General features: G+C 35.7%; 1 long non-coding RNA gene across 1 annotated transcript; it reads left to right on the forward strand.

Annotated features, from left to right (window-relative positions):
- Window positions 1-3,076: 3,076 nt before the first annotated feature.
- LOC139190491 (uncharacterized) lies at window positions 3,077-3,586 on the forward strand. The gene is made up of 2 exons (XR_011574723.1): window positions 3,077-3,160; window positions 3,245-3,586. It is a non-coding gene; the product is annotated as an uncharacterized lncRNA (long non-coding RNA).
- Window positions 3,587-14,097: the final 10,511 nt, after the last annotated feature.

Consider the following 14,097-nt stretch of genomic DNA (forward strand, 5'->3'; position numbering starts at 1 on the left):
ACATGTGAAGTGGGTTCATTCTCGCTCACCAATGCACTCTGGTATTTAGGCACTCTTAGGTTTAAATTTATTCACAATATTTCCACATCATCACACCTTATAGCTTCGTCACCTTCCAGCTGTCGACCAGCACAGCTCAATTCGGAGTCCTAGTACGTCTTCCAGGTCGGGGTGTGTCAAAAGTGACTTGCATATTTCTCTTGAGCAATATCATTTATCCATTGGCCATTCTTGTCTTTGTGGAGAGCCCCCTAATTGTCAATCACAGAAAATGGTTCTCCTTTCTACTCCTCATATTCAAAACAAAATATAACAAACATGAGCATATCGAAATTACACACTAAATTTTGATATGTAATTTAATTTCATTACCTTGTGAGCATTCCTAGCATGTTGGATGATGGCCCTGCCCTTCCCTTGTGATGATACTTTTGTTTCTTTTGATTATCAGCATTTTTCTTGGAAACATCCTACATTAGAATGCCATTATGAGGACTACTTGTAGCAACATTATAAATAAGAAGAAAATGAAACACCTTGAATCCATGAGTGGTTCTAAAGTATTTATCATCACGTCACTCTTTTGGTCATGTTCACGAATATATGGCATGATTTGCAATGTGTAAAAATTTGATCTCAAACTGACATGGAGTTGAGAAGTCATTGAAATTACTGAAAAGGCTCATAATATTCATGGATCATTTTCTAAGTACGTTAAAAGAATTTAATTACCACAGTGTGAATTTGAGGTAGTGGATTTATTTTGTTTTTATTATTTTCTTTACATTTCTAAGAAGCTCATGTGTTGATCTTTTTTAATATAGTAAGAAATCATATTGTAGACTATGATTTGTAGGAAAAAAAATTAACAAAAAATAAAGAAAATGTTCTACAGAAACATACCAAAAAGCATAAATAAGAAACATGGCAAAGTGCTACAGCAAGATAGCATAAATAAGAAAATGTTCTACAGAAACATACCAAAACGACTTCACTAGTGTAAATATTATCACATAGCTAGTGCCAATGACTCACTAATCTCTCATTCCATAGTGACTTCTCAGGCAGCTTAGCTCGTCCTCTCGTAGGTGTTTCACATGATAAGTAGTGCTCATGCCACCGAAACCTAAACTAGGAGTACAACTTCCCCATCTTCTTATTCATATAAGCAAGAATATTCGAATTGCACAAGTCTACCTCAAACAGTATCTAAAATCAAAATAAATAAATAAATAAATAAATATATATATATATATATATATATATAGATGAGTGGTTGAAATTATTATGACTAAGTTGAAGTAAAGTCAAACTCACTAGCAATGACTCCCGCAATTTTTCCTTAGCCATAGCTGGAACCTTCATCCATCTCTTGTAACACACCAGTGCATCACTTCGAACAAGAATCCCTATTTCAAAAGTGAAAAAACCTGACACACCTGCATAAATTGGTACCTGCTGCTTCAAATCAAAGATGACTAGCATATTCTTCTCGTTATTGGCCTTTAAAATATCATGGAGGCGTTTCCCAGATAACTTTCCACGTGTCTTTTTTGCAAAAAAATCAAACTCTGTTTCTGGAAACGAAAAACAAATATTTATAAAGTGTTGTCATGAAAAATGTAGATTTTCTGGTTTAAAGTTTCAATGTATATTTCATGTATGTATTGTACAAGAGTGAGATTAGGTATATATGAGAGGAGAGAGGGAAAATAGATGGGAAGGATGGCTACAGCAAGCAGCTGACAAGAAAGAAGAAGGCATGTTGCCTACCTAATCTAAACCTTACACAAAGACATTACCCCAATCAGTCTCCTCTCTTAAATCAAGGGAAAGTTGATTTACATACCCTTACCCTAAATATTACAATGAGCCTTACCTAGAGATTTACCCTAGGGGTCACCTTAGTAGTAGACTTGAAAGTCACGAGTGGATATTCCATATGCAGCATCACAACAAAAAGACATAAGAATTATTAGGGGTGGATTTTTTTGCCAAATTGCCGTGCCAACCGAATTACCAACCGTGCCATACCGATTTTGTGCCAAATTTTTTGTGCCAATCGGTAATGGTACGGTATTGTACCGTACCGAAATTTCTTGGTACGGTATTGGTAATGGATATCATTACCACGGTATTACCTTACCGTACCGAACATATAATATAATATATAATTTATAAATTATATAATATATAATTATATAACACATATTTATAATATTCTAATAATTTGATATGATGAAAGAGGCTCAACCTCGGTTCAAGATTCCAAATAGGAAGAAGATTGCGGCCAATGTGTGGGATTTATATGTGTTGGAGAAGTCTAAGTTATTTGAAGCAATGCATAATCAAAAGGTAAGTATCACAACCGATACTTGGACATCGGTACAAAACATTAACTACATGGTAGTCACCGCTCACTTCATGGATAGTGAATGAAAGTTGCACAAACGGATCATAAACTTCATAAAGATCACGGGTCATAAGGGAGAAGACATTGGGAACGTTCTAGATGTGTGTTTGAACCAATGGAGGATAGAGAAGATCTTTAGCATGGGGGAAACTTCTATTTGTTTTGGTTCGTAACTTCTATTTGGATTGTAAGCTTAATTTTCATCATGAATCTTGATGCATCATTTGAATTATTGTGTGTGTGAATTGTAAATGATGAATAATAGATGAATTTAGGCTACAATGTATGAGATAAAGGTACAATAAAAAAGTTTTGCCCTTGAATTGGGTTAAAAAAGCAAAAACAAATTTTGTCCCAAAACAAAGTGGCAATTACCATTGCCATACAATGCCAACCGAACATTTGGCAATACCGAACTTCGGTATACCGAAAGTTTGGTATGGTAATGGTAATAGATTTTATCAAACCGAAAATTTGGTACGGTAATTGGTACGAGGGTTTTGGTACGGTAACCGTACCGAACCCACCCCTAAGAATTATTGTACAATTGTATATATCATGTACAACTGTACAATCAAATATAACTCATCTTGAGAAATAAAAGTGGCCTTAATGCATTATGTATGCCTTACAACATCTGACCCATTCCTTTCTCTAAGACAGGTTAGAATCTAGAGGGAGAAGGCAACTGGTCAAGTATATGCAATAAAGAAGCTTAAGAAATTAGAGATGCTTCTGAGAGGCCAAGTATACCTTTTTTCATACTTTTTTTTTAATCTAATTTAATTTTTCTTCCCTAGGCTTCGTACAATTGGTGTTCTTTCTGTTTAGGTGGAACATGTGAAAGCTGAGAGGAATCTACTTGCTAAGGTTGACAATAATTGTATCGACAAGCTTTATTGTTTGTTCCAAGATGAAGAGTACTTGTATCTAATTACGGAATATCTTCCTGGTGGGGATATGATGACTTTATTGATACGCAAGGATACATTGATAGAAGATGAAGCTAGCTTTTATATTGGGGAAACCGTCCTAGCTATTGAGTCCATTCATAAACATAATTACATCCATAGGTACATTGATGTTATTTTGATTATCTGATTGTATACTTGTACATGATATATACATATGTAGATGCCCTGTTATCTAATTCTTATGTCTTATCATGATGAATGATTATACAATTGTACGTGATATATACATATGTAGATGCCCTATTATCTAATTCAAATGAACAATACTTTGACCAAATTTACAACATTATTACTATAATAAATATTTATAAAGCGTTGTCATTTAGAATTTTAATACCTGGGTCATTGTTTGCTAGTTCTTCAGGTGATTGTGATGGTGATGAGGGTCGTGGTGGTGGTGGTGGTGGTGGAGCTAGTGGTACAAGTGCATCATTTGGAGGAGGAGGTGTACGATCCCTTACCATTTTCACCCTCTTTCCTCGTTGCATTGGAGCTAATAATGCAGATAGTCAAACAACAAATAAATTATTTTGGCAAGATTTATGACAACTTTACTAAGATAAATATTTATAAAGAGTTGTCATTGAGTATTTTTATACCTAGGTTATTATTTACTAGTTCTTCAGGTGATGGTGATGGTAGTGGTGGTGGTGGAGTTGGTGGTACAGGTGCATCATTTGGAAGAGGTGGTGTGCGATCCCTCACCATTTTCACCCTCTTTCCTCGTTGCATTGGAGCTGATAAAGCAAATAGTCGAACAAAAATACATTACTTTGGCAAGATTTGTGACAACTTTACTAAGATAAATATTTACAAAGAGTTGTTTTTAGTATTTTTATACCTAGGTTATTGTTTGCTAGTTCTTCAGGTGATTTTGATGGTGATAGGGGTCGTGGTGGTGGAGCTAATGGTACAGGTGCATCATTTGGAGGTGGTGGTGTGCAATCTATCACCCTCCTCATCCTATTTCCTCTTTGTGTTAGAGCTGCCATCTAAATAAAGAAAAGACACAAGTTAGAACACAATAACATCACAAAATAATCTTATATTATAAGCATAGCATACAAACCTTTTTATTTTAGAATATTAAAATTAACATATCATGCATGAATCTTACCAAAATCATTAATCATAATCACTATATGTATAAGTTGTTTCACCATCTTCATTGTTTCCAAATAACAAGTCCTCATCCTCCTCTTCCTCATCCTCCTCATCCTCCTCATCTTTCTCCTCTTCCTCCTCCTTATCTATCTCCACCTTCACCTCATCCATTTGTTGCCCGATTACACCAAGCATTCTTCGAATCTCTTCGTCAACATCAATTAATTCTGGATCAATGTCTTCTCTACATAATGATATAGTACCTTCATCATTGTCATCTTGAACCAGCCGTATTGAATTATCACTTCCATGCTCATACTCATCATCATCTTCATCATTTTCATCATTATCATCATCATCTTTCTCAAAAACATCCCAAACATGCCTATGTTGAATCTTTTGCATAACTTTCCAAGGATGACCCAACTTTAAATCATCAATATAATATACTTGTTGTGCTTGTGTAGCTAACACATATGGGTCACTATCATACCACCAATTATTTACATTCACCAATGTAAGATGAAATCCTTGAATGATCTTTTTTCCTTTGGTATCCATATTGTACCAATGACATTTGAAAAGAATTACCTTAAAACCTCTTGTAAATTGAACTTTAATGACATTAACTAAGCTGTCATAAAAGTTAAACGGTTCACCATTATGTGATCCATACGTCATTACCCCACTATTTTGTGTTGTGCGGTTTTGATCAACAAGTGTGACCAAATATCAAATGTCATTCACATAGACCCTGTGTATTGGATAGTAAGTCGATCATGACCTTGGGCTAATGAAAAAATTGCTTCACTTACCAATCTAGGTTCTTGAAAATATAATGACCTGACTTGCTGCCTAAACCATTCTAGAAACAACTGTCTATGCCTCTGTTCTACATTAGCATGATTCTGTCTTTCCAAAAGTTGGATATGCTCACTACATAAATATAAAAAATATTAGTTAAAACAATGGAATTACAAATATCATAAGTGAATCTTAAACTATTAAAATCACATACTTTTTTAAGTCTTCAATTTCAACACAATTGTCTAAGATATACCAATAAGCCATTTATATATCTTTCCTCGAAAGTTCAACCATTACATGACCTCCAATTGGACGTGCTTTCTGAGCAAAAAATGAAAGGAGTGCATTGGTACCATCACCATCATTGTTTCTTTCTGGTCAAGTGAATTCCGTCTCAACATCACATAAATACATAGCAAAATGTTGAAGATTCGTATGCCATGTGCGCTTCCACAACAAAGCATTCAGGTCGAGCTTTGTTGCGGACAGATTTCTTATACGTGCCTAACAATCTAAAAGTTAAAGTATTGTTACTATGTAGAAAAACAAACTAAATTAAACTACAGCAAACATGATGACACATTACCTTTCTACAATTCATCGACATCCAACTGATCCTACTAATTTAGCTTCTCGTGGAAAATGCACAATTAAATGAACATGGGAATGAAGAAATCAGGCGGGAATATTTTTTCTAGTTTTCACAATATGAGCACAATGTCTTCTTTCAACTTATCAAGATCAGCAACAGAAATTGTCTTTGCACATATTTGTTGGAAGAAATTTGACAACTTAACAATTGGTTCATATATCTGCCTTTTCAAATGTTTTCAAATACCCATAGGAAGTACACGTTGCATCAACACATGACAATCATGGCTCTTCAAACCTAGAACTTTTCCTTCACTTACACACACATTTCGTGAAATACTAGATGCATAACCATCAGGAAATTTAATTGTTTGCAACCATTGCAAAAAATCTTTACACTCGAAAGGCTTGAATACATACTGAGCTGGTGGCTTATCCAATTTATTATTTTCATTCAATTCCAATTGTAAACTTTCCTTGATATTCATGTCTTTTAAATCCATAATCGCCTTGAGTGTGTCCTTTGATTTCTCCGTATTCAACAATGTCCCAATCAAAATATCAAATATGTTCTTCTCAATGTGCATGACATCAAGATTATGCCTAATCTTCAATTTCGACCAATATTTCTACTCGAAAAAAATACTCTTCCTTGTCCAGTTTAATTCTTTTGCATTCCGCTTCCTCTTCTTGTCTTTATTATCACGATGCTTACCAAACGTGCAAGGAACATTATAATCTAATTGATCAAGTATGTCCTCGCCTGAGAAATCTCAAGGACAATTTCTCATCTCTCGACAACCATTAAAGAGTGCAGTATTCTTCCGCCATGAATGATTCATTTGTAAATAGTGACGGTGTCCAATATGACAATACTTACTTCTCAACTTGGTGTATGACCCATCCTCATTACATACTGGACATGCCAACTTACCATGAGTGCTCCAACCTGATAAATTTCCATAAGCAGGAAAATCATTGATTGTCCATATCACAGCTGCACGCAAATTAAAAGTACATGTAGCCATCTTATCATAAGTTTGAACGCCACTTTCCCATAATTCCTTAAGCTCATCTATTAATGGACGCAAATATACATTAATCTCATTTTCGGGTGCATTAGGTCCAGGAATTAACAAGGTGAGAAAAGAGAATGGCTTTTTTATACATTTCCATGGGAGCAAATTATACGGAAACAAAACAACTGGCCACATACTATAAGGCTTGCTCATATCCAAAAAAGGATTAAACCCATCAGTTGCAAGGCCCAATCTAACATTTCGTGGGTCTCGAGCAAAATCAGGATACATTTTGTCAAACTCTTTCAAGCAATAGAGTCTGTTGGATGCCTCATTGCGTTCACATCATTGACTCTTTTATCCTTATGCTACCTCATGTCTTTGCTCGTATGTCTTGACATGAACAACCTTTGCAACCTTGGTTTAAGTAGAAAATACCGAAATACTTTTCTCGGAACTTTCTTTCTTTGCTTACAAGCACTAGCCTTATACCTTGGCTCATTACACATTGGACATCTATCTTTCTTTTCATGTTCTTTATAAAATAATGCACAATCGTAGTAACAAGCATGGATATTTTCATACCCCAATCCAAGACTTCTCAATATCTTCTTGCACTCATAAAATGATTTAGGAACGTGGTTGGGTTAGGGACACATCTTCTTCATCATTACTAACATCTTATCAACTGCCCTGTCCATCGTATGGTAGTCAACTTTGTTGTGAATTAATTCCACAACGTAGGTCAAAATTGTATATTCATTGCATCCAGGGTATAGCTCCCTTTGAGCTTCATGAAGCAACTTCTCATAATTATTAAAATCTACCCTATGAGCATTAGTCACCTCACCTGTATCTTCATCATCATCATTATCATCCAATATTTGAAATGCATCATCAATCATATTGACCATGTTGCCATTAGGATTACTAGTCTGCTCATCATTCATAAATCCTGAAGTTTGTCCTTGCACTTGATGGATTCGCTCCCCATGACATATCCATGTATCATAATTCATATCCATACTGGAATTCAACAAATGAAGATGAACATCTTCAACAGAATGAAAAAATCTGTTATGGCAAACCTTACAAGGACATGATATCTGATTATTCTGGTTCACATGGTGACGAGCAACATCAATGAATGACTTGACCCCTTCTCTATATTCCAAACTAAGGAGATTTCGATTACAAATCCATTGTCTATCCATGATGTCCAACTGTATTTTAACACAATATTAACTTACTAAGACTTATTTGTTAAACACTATATGTTTTAGATTAAAATAATTTCGAGTAGCTAGATATGGAATTTACATAAACGAGGAAAAGATATATTAATTTCAACAAGATAGGATACATGTCTTTCGTAGAATGTGTGTGTGTATACATAAAAGCCATATGATATTATTAAAGTGACAGAATTAATAAAATTTGTATCCTAAAACTCCAAATATTGTATGCATTAATAAATAAATAAAAAGTATATAGATTGGTACCTGATCGTTCTATTCTCCAAAGTATTATAAAATGTATCTTCCCCTCTGTGCTGATTCCCTGAAAACATACGGCAAAACACACCACATACAGGTCAAGGGTTTGTTTTGTTGCTAATGAGAGAGTGAGAATTAAAATACTCTAATGGTAAAAAAACAAATATGCAAAACTACAGTCCTGCACTCATGCCATCCCATGCAATCCAAGCAAATCACCAAGTACAAGAATACTCCTTACCTACCATAACTATCCTATTATTAACCACCATTTTCCAATTCCGTAGTGACCATATATCATTACAAGCTGACTTTTTCTCAATTCATTGTGCCTGCTTCACAAATCAAATTATCACTATTTATTCCTTTTTTCTACTTCTTCTTCCAAGTGCAAGATAACCCCAAGGGGTTGTGGGTTTTATTTTTTTTTTCTACCAATTGGGGCCCTCCTTTCACCACTCCTAATGGTGGATCATCCATTTGAACTTGAAGCCTAAATCTTTTTCATCACTCTCATTCACTCTCCTTCTAGAAGGAAGAAAGAAGAGCCATTGAGCTAACAGGCCAAATTATACTTGCTATCATAAGAAATTCATGACATTCACATATGCCCAAGTTATTGTACTTGTTTTATAAGAAAGTCTGCTAGCACTAATGAAGCATACAAGAAAATATCAAGCCTACAAGTTTGCCATGTCAAAGATATAAAGCCAATGTGAAACTTACTATATTAAGCCTACAAGCCAAAACCAAGCTATAAGCAATGCATAAGATAATCCAAACACCTGGTCTAAACAAGCCTATCATTCAGACGACGACTAAAATAAGTTGCTAGAAAAGCTACAAATACAAGTTTGTGATGCTGTAAATGTTAAAGTCATGCACATGCTTAAATGATTATAGTGTTTATATATATATATATATATATATATATATATATTTCAGTTGATTATTCGAGCCATTTTCTTGTCATTGTCATAGCTCTAAGAATCAAAGCTACAACAATTGCAATAGTTGTGCAGCTTTCATGAAAACGTTATGAACAAACACCATTAAGAAAATAAGGAAAATCTTCTACAATCATCCACCGAATAGCAATCACGAGCACTACATGGAACCAACACTATTGTGAAATTTTAAGGCCCGTTACCAAACAAGATAGTGATCAAAACTATAAATACTGAAACTGATAAGGATTCGATCAAATAAGTAAAATAATAAAACTTTAAGACAATAATCAAAGGCTAGCACTATCTTTCAACCAAAAAAGGCCAACGATATCTGATTTATGATTTGGAATTTGGGAGAATAAAATCTCGGATTTTAGGGTTACAAGTTTAGAAATTGCCATAGTTCATTCAAAAAAAAGTTTAATTATGTGCATAACCATTCAAACAAAAGTTTAATTATGTGCATAACCGAAAACAAAATTAAGATAAGGTAAGACCTTACCCAATTGCAGCCACCAAGTTAGATGCAAGTATCTGGGTGTTGAGGAGAGTGACTCATGGCAGTGAGGCAAATCAGAGTGCAATGGGGAAAAAAAGGTGTGATTTGTGGGAGATGAAGGGGAGATGGGTGGCCACCGATGATGGCAACCACCGGAGAACAAAAGAGGGAGATGAAGGGGTGGGGCGACAAGTGACGAAGTGAGAGTGGGTACTCTTTCTGTTTAGAAAACCAAAGGAAGGTAGACTCTGTGGAAGATTAAAGGAAAGATTCAATTATTTTATTTTATGTTTTAATATTTGGCTTTTATGAATAATTTTATATATATAATCAATAATGCATCTTTTGACACACCCCGACCCGGAATGTCAACTAGGACCCCGAATCAAGCCGTGGTAGCCGACACCTGGAAGGTGATTAAGCCATAAAGTGTGATAATGTATAAAATATGAATAAATTAATTCTAAAAGTATCTAAGTACACAAGTGCGCGGTGAGCGAGTCTAGACTCATTTTAGGCGTGATACAGAGCATAAGACAAGTACAGTGAGTAAAGATAATAATTATACCATCACAAGGAGCCACCAGAATTGGGAGTGATAAAAGTCCTCGTCGATACGGAACCTTGCTACTAGAACCTGGAGGGGTGCAAGGATAGAAAGTGTGAGTGGTCAAAACAAAGATTTTCAAAGTCATTTCCATTATCTAAGGTAGTAACCCCTCACCGTAAAACCTGTATAGTTTCTAGCAAATCATACTACGTAGAAGTATGGAGTCAAAAATATACTAACGGTAAACCCCGAAGTATAATACTACTTAGCAACTCATTAGCAATATAAATAACCATGTGCTCAATAAACCATATTAGCACGCAAGCCGGAGTCACCTATAGTGACCTGTATTACTCATTCATATCTCATCACATATCTCATCAATCATGACTAGCATATAAGTTGGAGTCACTAGTAGTGACCTGTATGACTTATTCATATCTCATCACATATCTCATCAATCATAGATTCATAGCTAGCATATAAGTCGGAGTCACCTGTAGTGACCTGTACGATTTATTCATATCTCATCACATATCTCATCAATCATGGCTAGCATATAAGTCGGAGTCACTTGTACGACTTATTCATATCTCATCACATATCTCATCAATCACGGCTAGCATATAGGTTGGAGTCACCTATAGTGACCTGTACGACTTATTCATATCTCATCACATATCTCATCAATCATGGCTAGCATATAAGTCGGAGTCACCTGTAGTGACTTATACGACTTATTCATATCTCATCACATCCATTCATTACTAATTACCATTCAATCATACCAACATTATACGCTCACCTGAACTTACCTTAGCCTCCGCATTGGTGTGCAACACTGTGCAAGGTTGTACTAAATCACATACTAAAATGTAAACTAATTATGGCATGGCATTTATAAAACATAAAACCACAATTTCTCATTTCCTCGCACGTTGATTTATAACCAACATTTATTCACCCAAAACATAGGGTTAAATCTCACGTTTTTCACTAGATTCCTTCACATTGCTCATTTTCCCAAACAAAGCTTTTGTCTTGATTATTTAATCTCACTTATTGTATGGCTGCATCTAACGTCTTGTTAAACTGCCTACGTACCCTAAACAGGGATCAAGTCATTTGTAGTTCATAATAATTAATTGTAGGTAACATGCATAAATCACTTTAGAAGCGTTTGTGGAACTATCAATTATATGCCTATAATAAAAGGAAAAGACCCACTGACCTGGAGTCCACGTTATGATTCTCTAGCACGTGCATCGAGGCATCCCGAATGACTGGCGCCTAGAACAATTATTGAATCCCATCTCAGAACTCTTATCAATAGAATACGTAATTCACATAAAATACATCCTCAAGGACATTCTAAAATAGTTTGAGACTCATTGACCATCAGTCAAGAATCGATCATAGTTCGATGGTAGGGTCTACAACCCTGTATAACTCAATCTGGAAGATTTTCAATCCATAACTCCTAAAGATCCACATTATGCTTCTAGAATAACATATTAAAATTTTATTACGATCTAACAGTTGGATCTCCGCCAATTTCCAAAACCAAGTGGCGGTTAACATTCTATTTTATGGACTTACAAATCCAATTCGGGAAGATCCGTACGTCGGATTCCCAATCCATAAGTTCCTACATTCTTCAAATATTATGTACTACAATGTAGCAAAGTTTGGTGATGATCCAACGGTCGGATCGTTGATTACTATTCTAATCAAGTGGTGGACCTTAATGAAACTTCGCCGGATTTTGCAGATTTCGCTGATTTCCGAGCAATCTTTAGAACTCCATATCTCACTTGTTTCTCTACCAAATTCAACCCATAATGTACCAAATCGAAGCTAGAGAAATGTAGAACAAATTATACCAACTTGGAGTCGTCTGAAAGACGGCTGTCCGTGGGAAAACTAGTAACTCGCCGGAATTTCTAGGCAACATTTCAACGTCCATAACTTTGTCAATACTCCACGAAATCAAGTGATTCAAAAATGGAAATCTTAGTTTTTGACAAGAGGAAGCGATTGATACCTTTCTCGAGGTTAACTCACCATGGTTTGGCTGGAGAAGGCATCGAAAGTGGCGGAGGTTGCTGGAAACTGGGCAAACTTTAAATCGTTATAACTTTCTTATTTTTCAACCAAATCACACGATCCAAACATGAAAATTTATCTAATTGACGAGAAGAATCGATCTATACCTATGACTAAGGCCAATTTGACCTGGAAAAGCTTCAATTCTACTAAAACCGTATGAAACCCATGAATTTAGGTGTGTTCGATCCGACTCCAAAACAACTTCGTCGCCCCCAAACTTGTTTGGGCTTTATTCTAGGCCTCAAGAGGATGCTATGGGTGCTGGTGATGGATGTGGTTAACTTCGGAATTGTGTGGTTCAAACCCAAAACTGCCGCACCCCACCGTGCGGATTTTGTGAAATCAATGCCAAATCCCTTTATTTTTTGGGTGAAATAGGAAGAATTATCGAATGGCCTTGAGCTAAGGATTATTTTGACACCAACCTCGCCATCTATGGTGGTCGGAATCGGGAGATGGAACCGGGTCGGGTCACGGGTCATGGTGAACCCGGCCGATTCCCTCCTCTTCTTCTTCTCTCCTTTCTCTCCTTTCTCTCCTCCCTCATTGGTCCACCCTTCTCTCTCTTTTCCTCATTGCTCCACTTATCTCTCATCTCTCTTCTTGCCTTTCCATCACAACCATCCATATCCTTGTCTTTAAATCTGGGCCACCCACGTGGCGCACCAAATTTCATTTAAAATTTTTTTTAGAGTTTTCTAATAATAACCAAATTATTAATATGCCCAAAACTTCAAACGTTAACATCTCCCTCGCTATAGCTCCAAATCACGTCCCGTTTATGTCCACGCGTCCGTAGCAACAAGTACTACGAGGATATGCTAAAAGAATAAATCATACATTTCTCTAACCGATGGTCAACGAAAGTCAAAGTCCTTACCTCTAGGGCATTTTCGTGAATTCACGCTTTTAAAGTTAATAAAAACGTAAAATTTGGGACGGGCTGTTACATCTTTAACCTCACAATTGCGTATGTTATATTATTTAACATTATGTGATGCATTCTACAATTCGTCACAAATAAACTTTCATATGGGCGGTAAAATTTCCCGCCCATTTATATGTGGCGAATCTGAAAGTTATATATGACGCATACAATCTAAAAAATCATCCTGGTCTCGCGAAAGTTTTTATGTGACGCTTTCTAAAATCTCCTCACTTATTCTCGTAATATATGATGAATTTTTGGGCGCCACCATAAATTCCGTCACATATTCCTTGTTTTCTTGTAGTGTATATATCTAACTTACAAGCAACAAAGTATCACACCGAGGCAACTAAGAATACACAAGTAGATGTACAACTAGTAAGTAGACCCAAACTTCTTATGCGACAAACAGCATCCATATTTTTAAATACTAGATCACAGGACATAAGCTGATAACTAACCTGATTACGAGTTGTAGTCAAACCCAAAGCTTAAAACCGAAATAGTTTTCTCGTATTTCACCTTAATTTCACCCACAACCTTCCATTCTTCGACATGCATACAGAAAATGAAATTAAAATTTGAAATCTAAAATCGATCCAAAAACTGAACCTTTTTGTTTTGGAAAACAAAGGTCGAGGTCCAATTCCAGTAGGC

Source organism: Malus domestica, chromosome 02, assembly GCF_042453785.1.
Source record: "Malus domestica chromosome 02, GDT2T_hap1".
Lineage (NCBI taxonomy): Eukaryota > Viridiplantae > Streptophyta > Magnoliopsida > Rosales > Rosaceae > Malus > Malus domestica.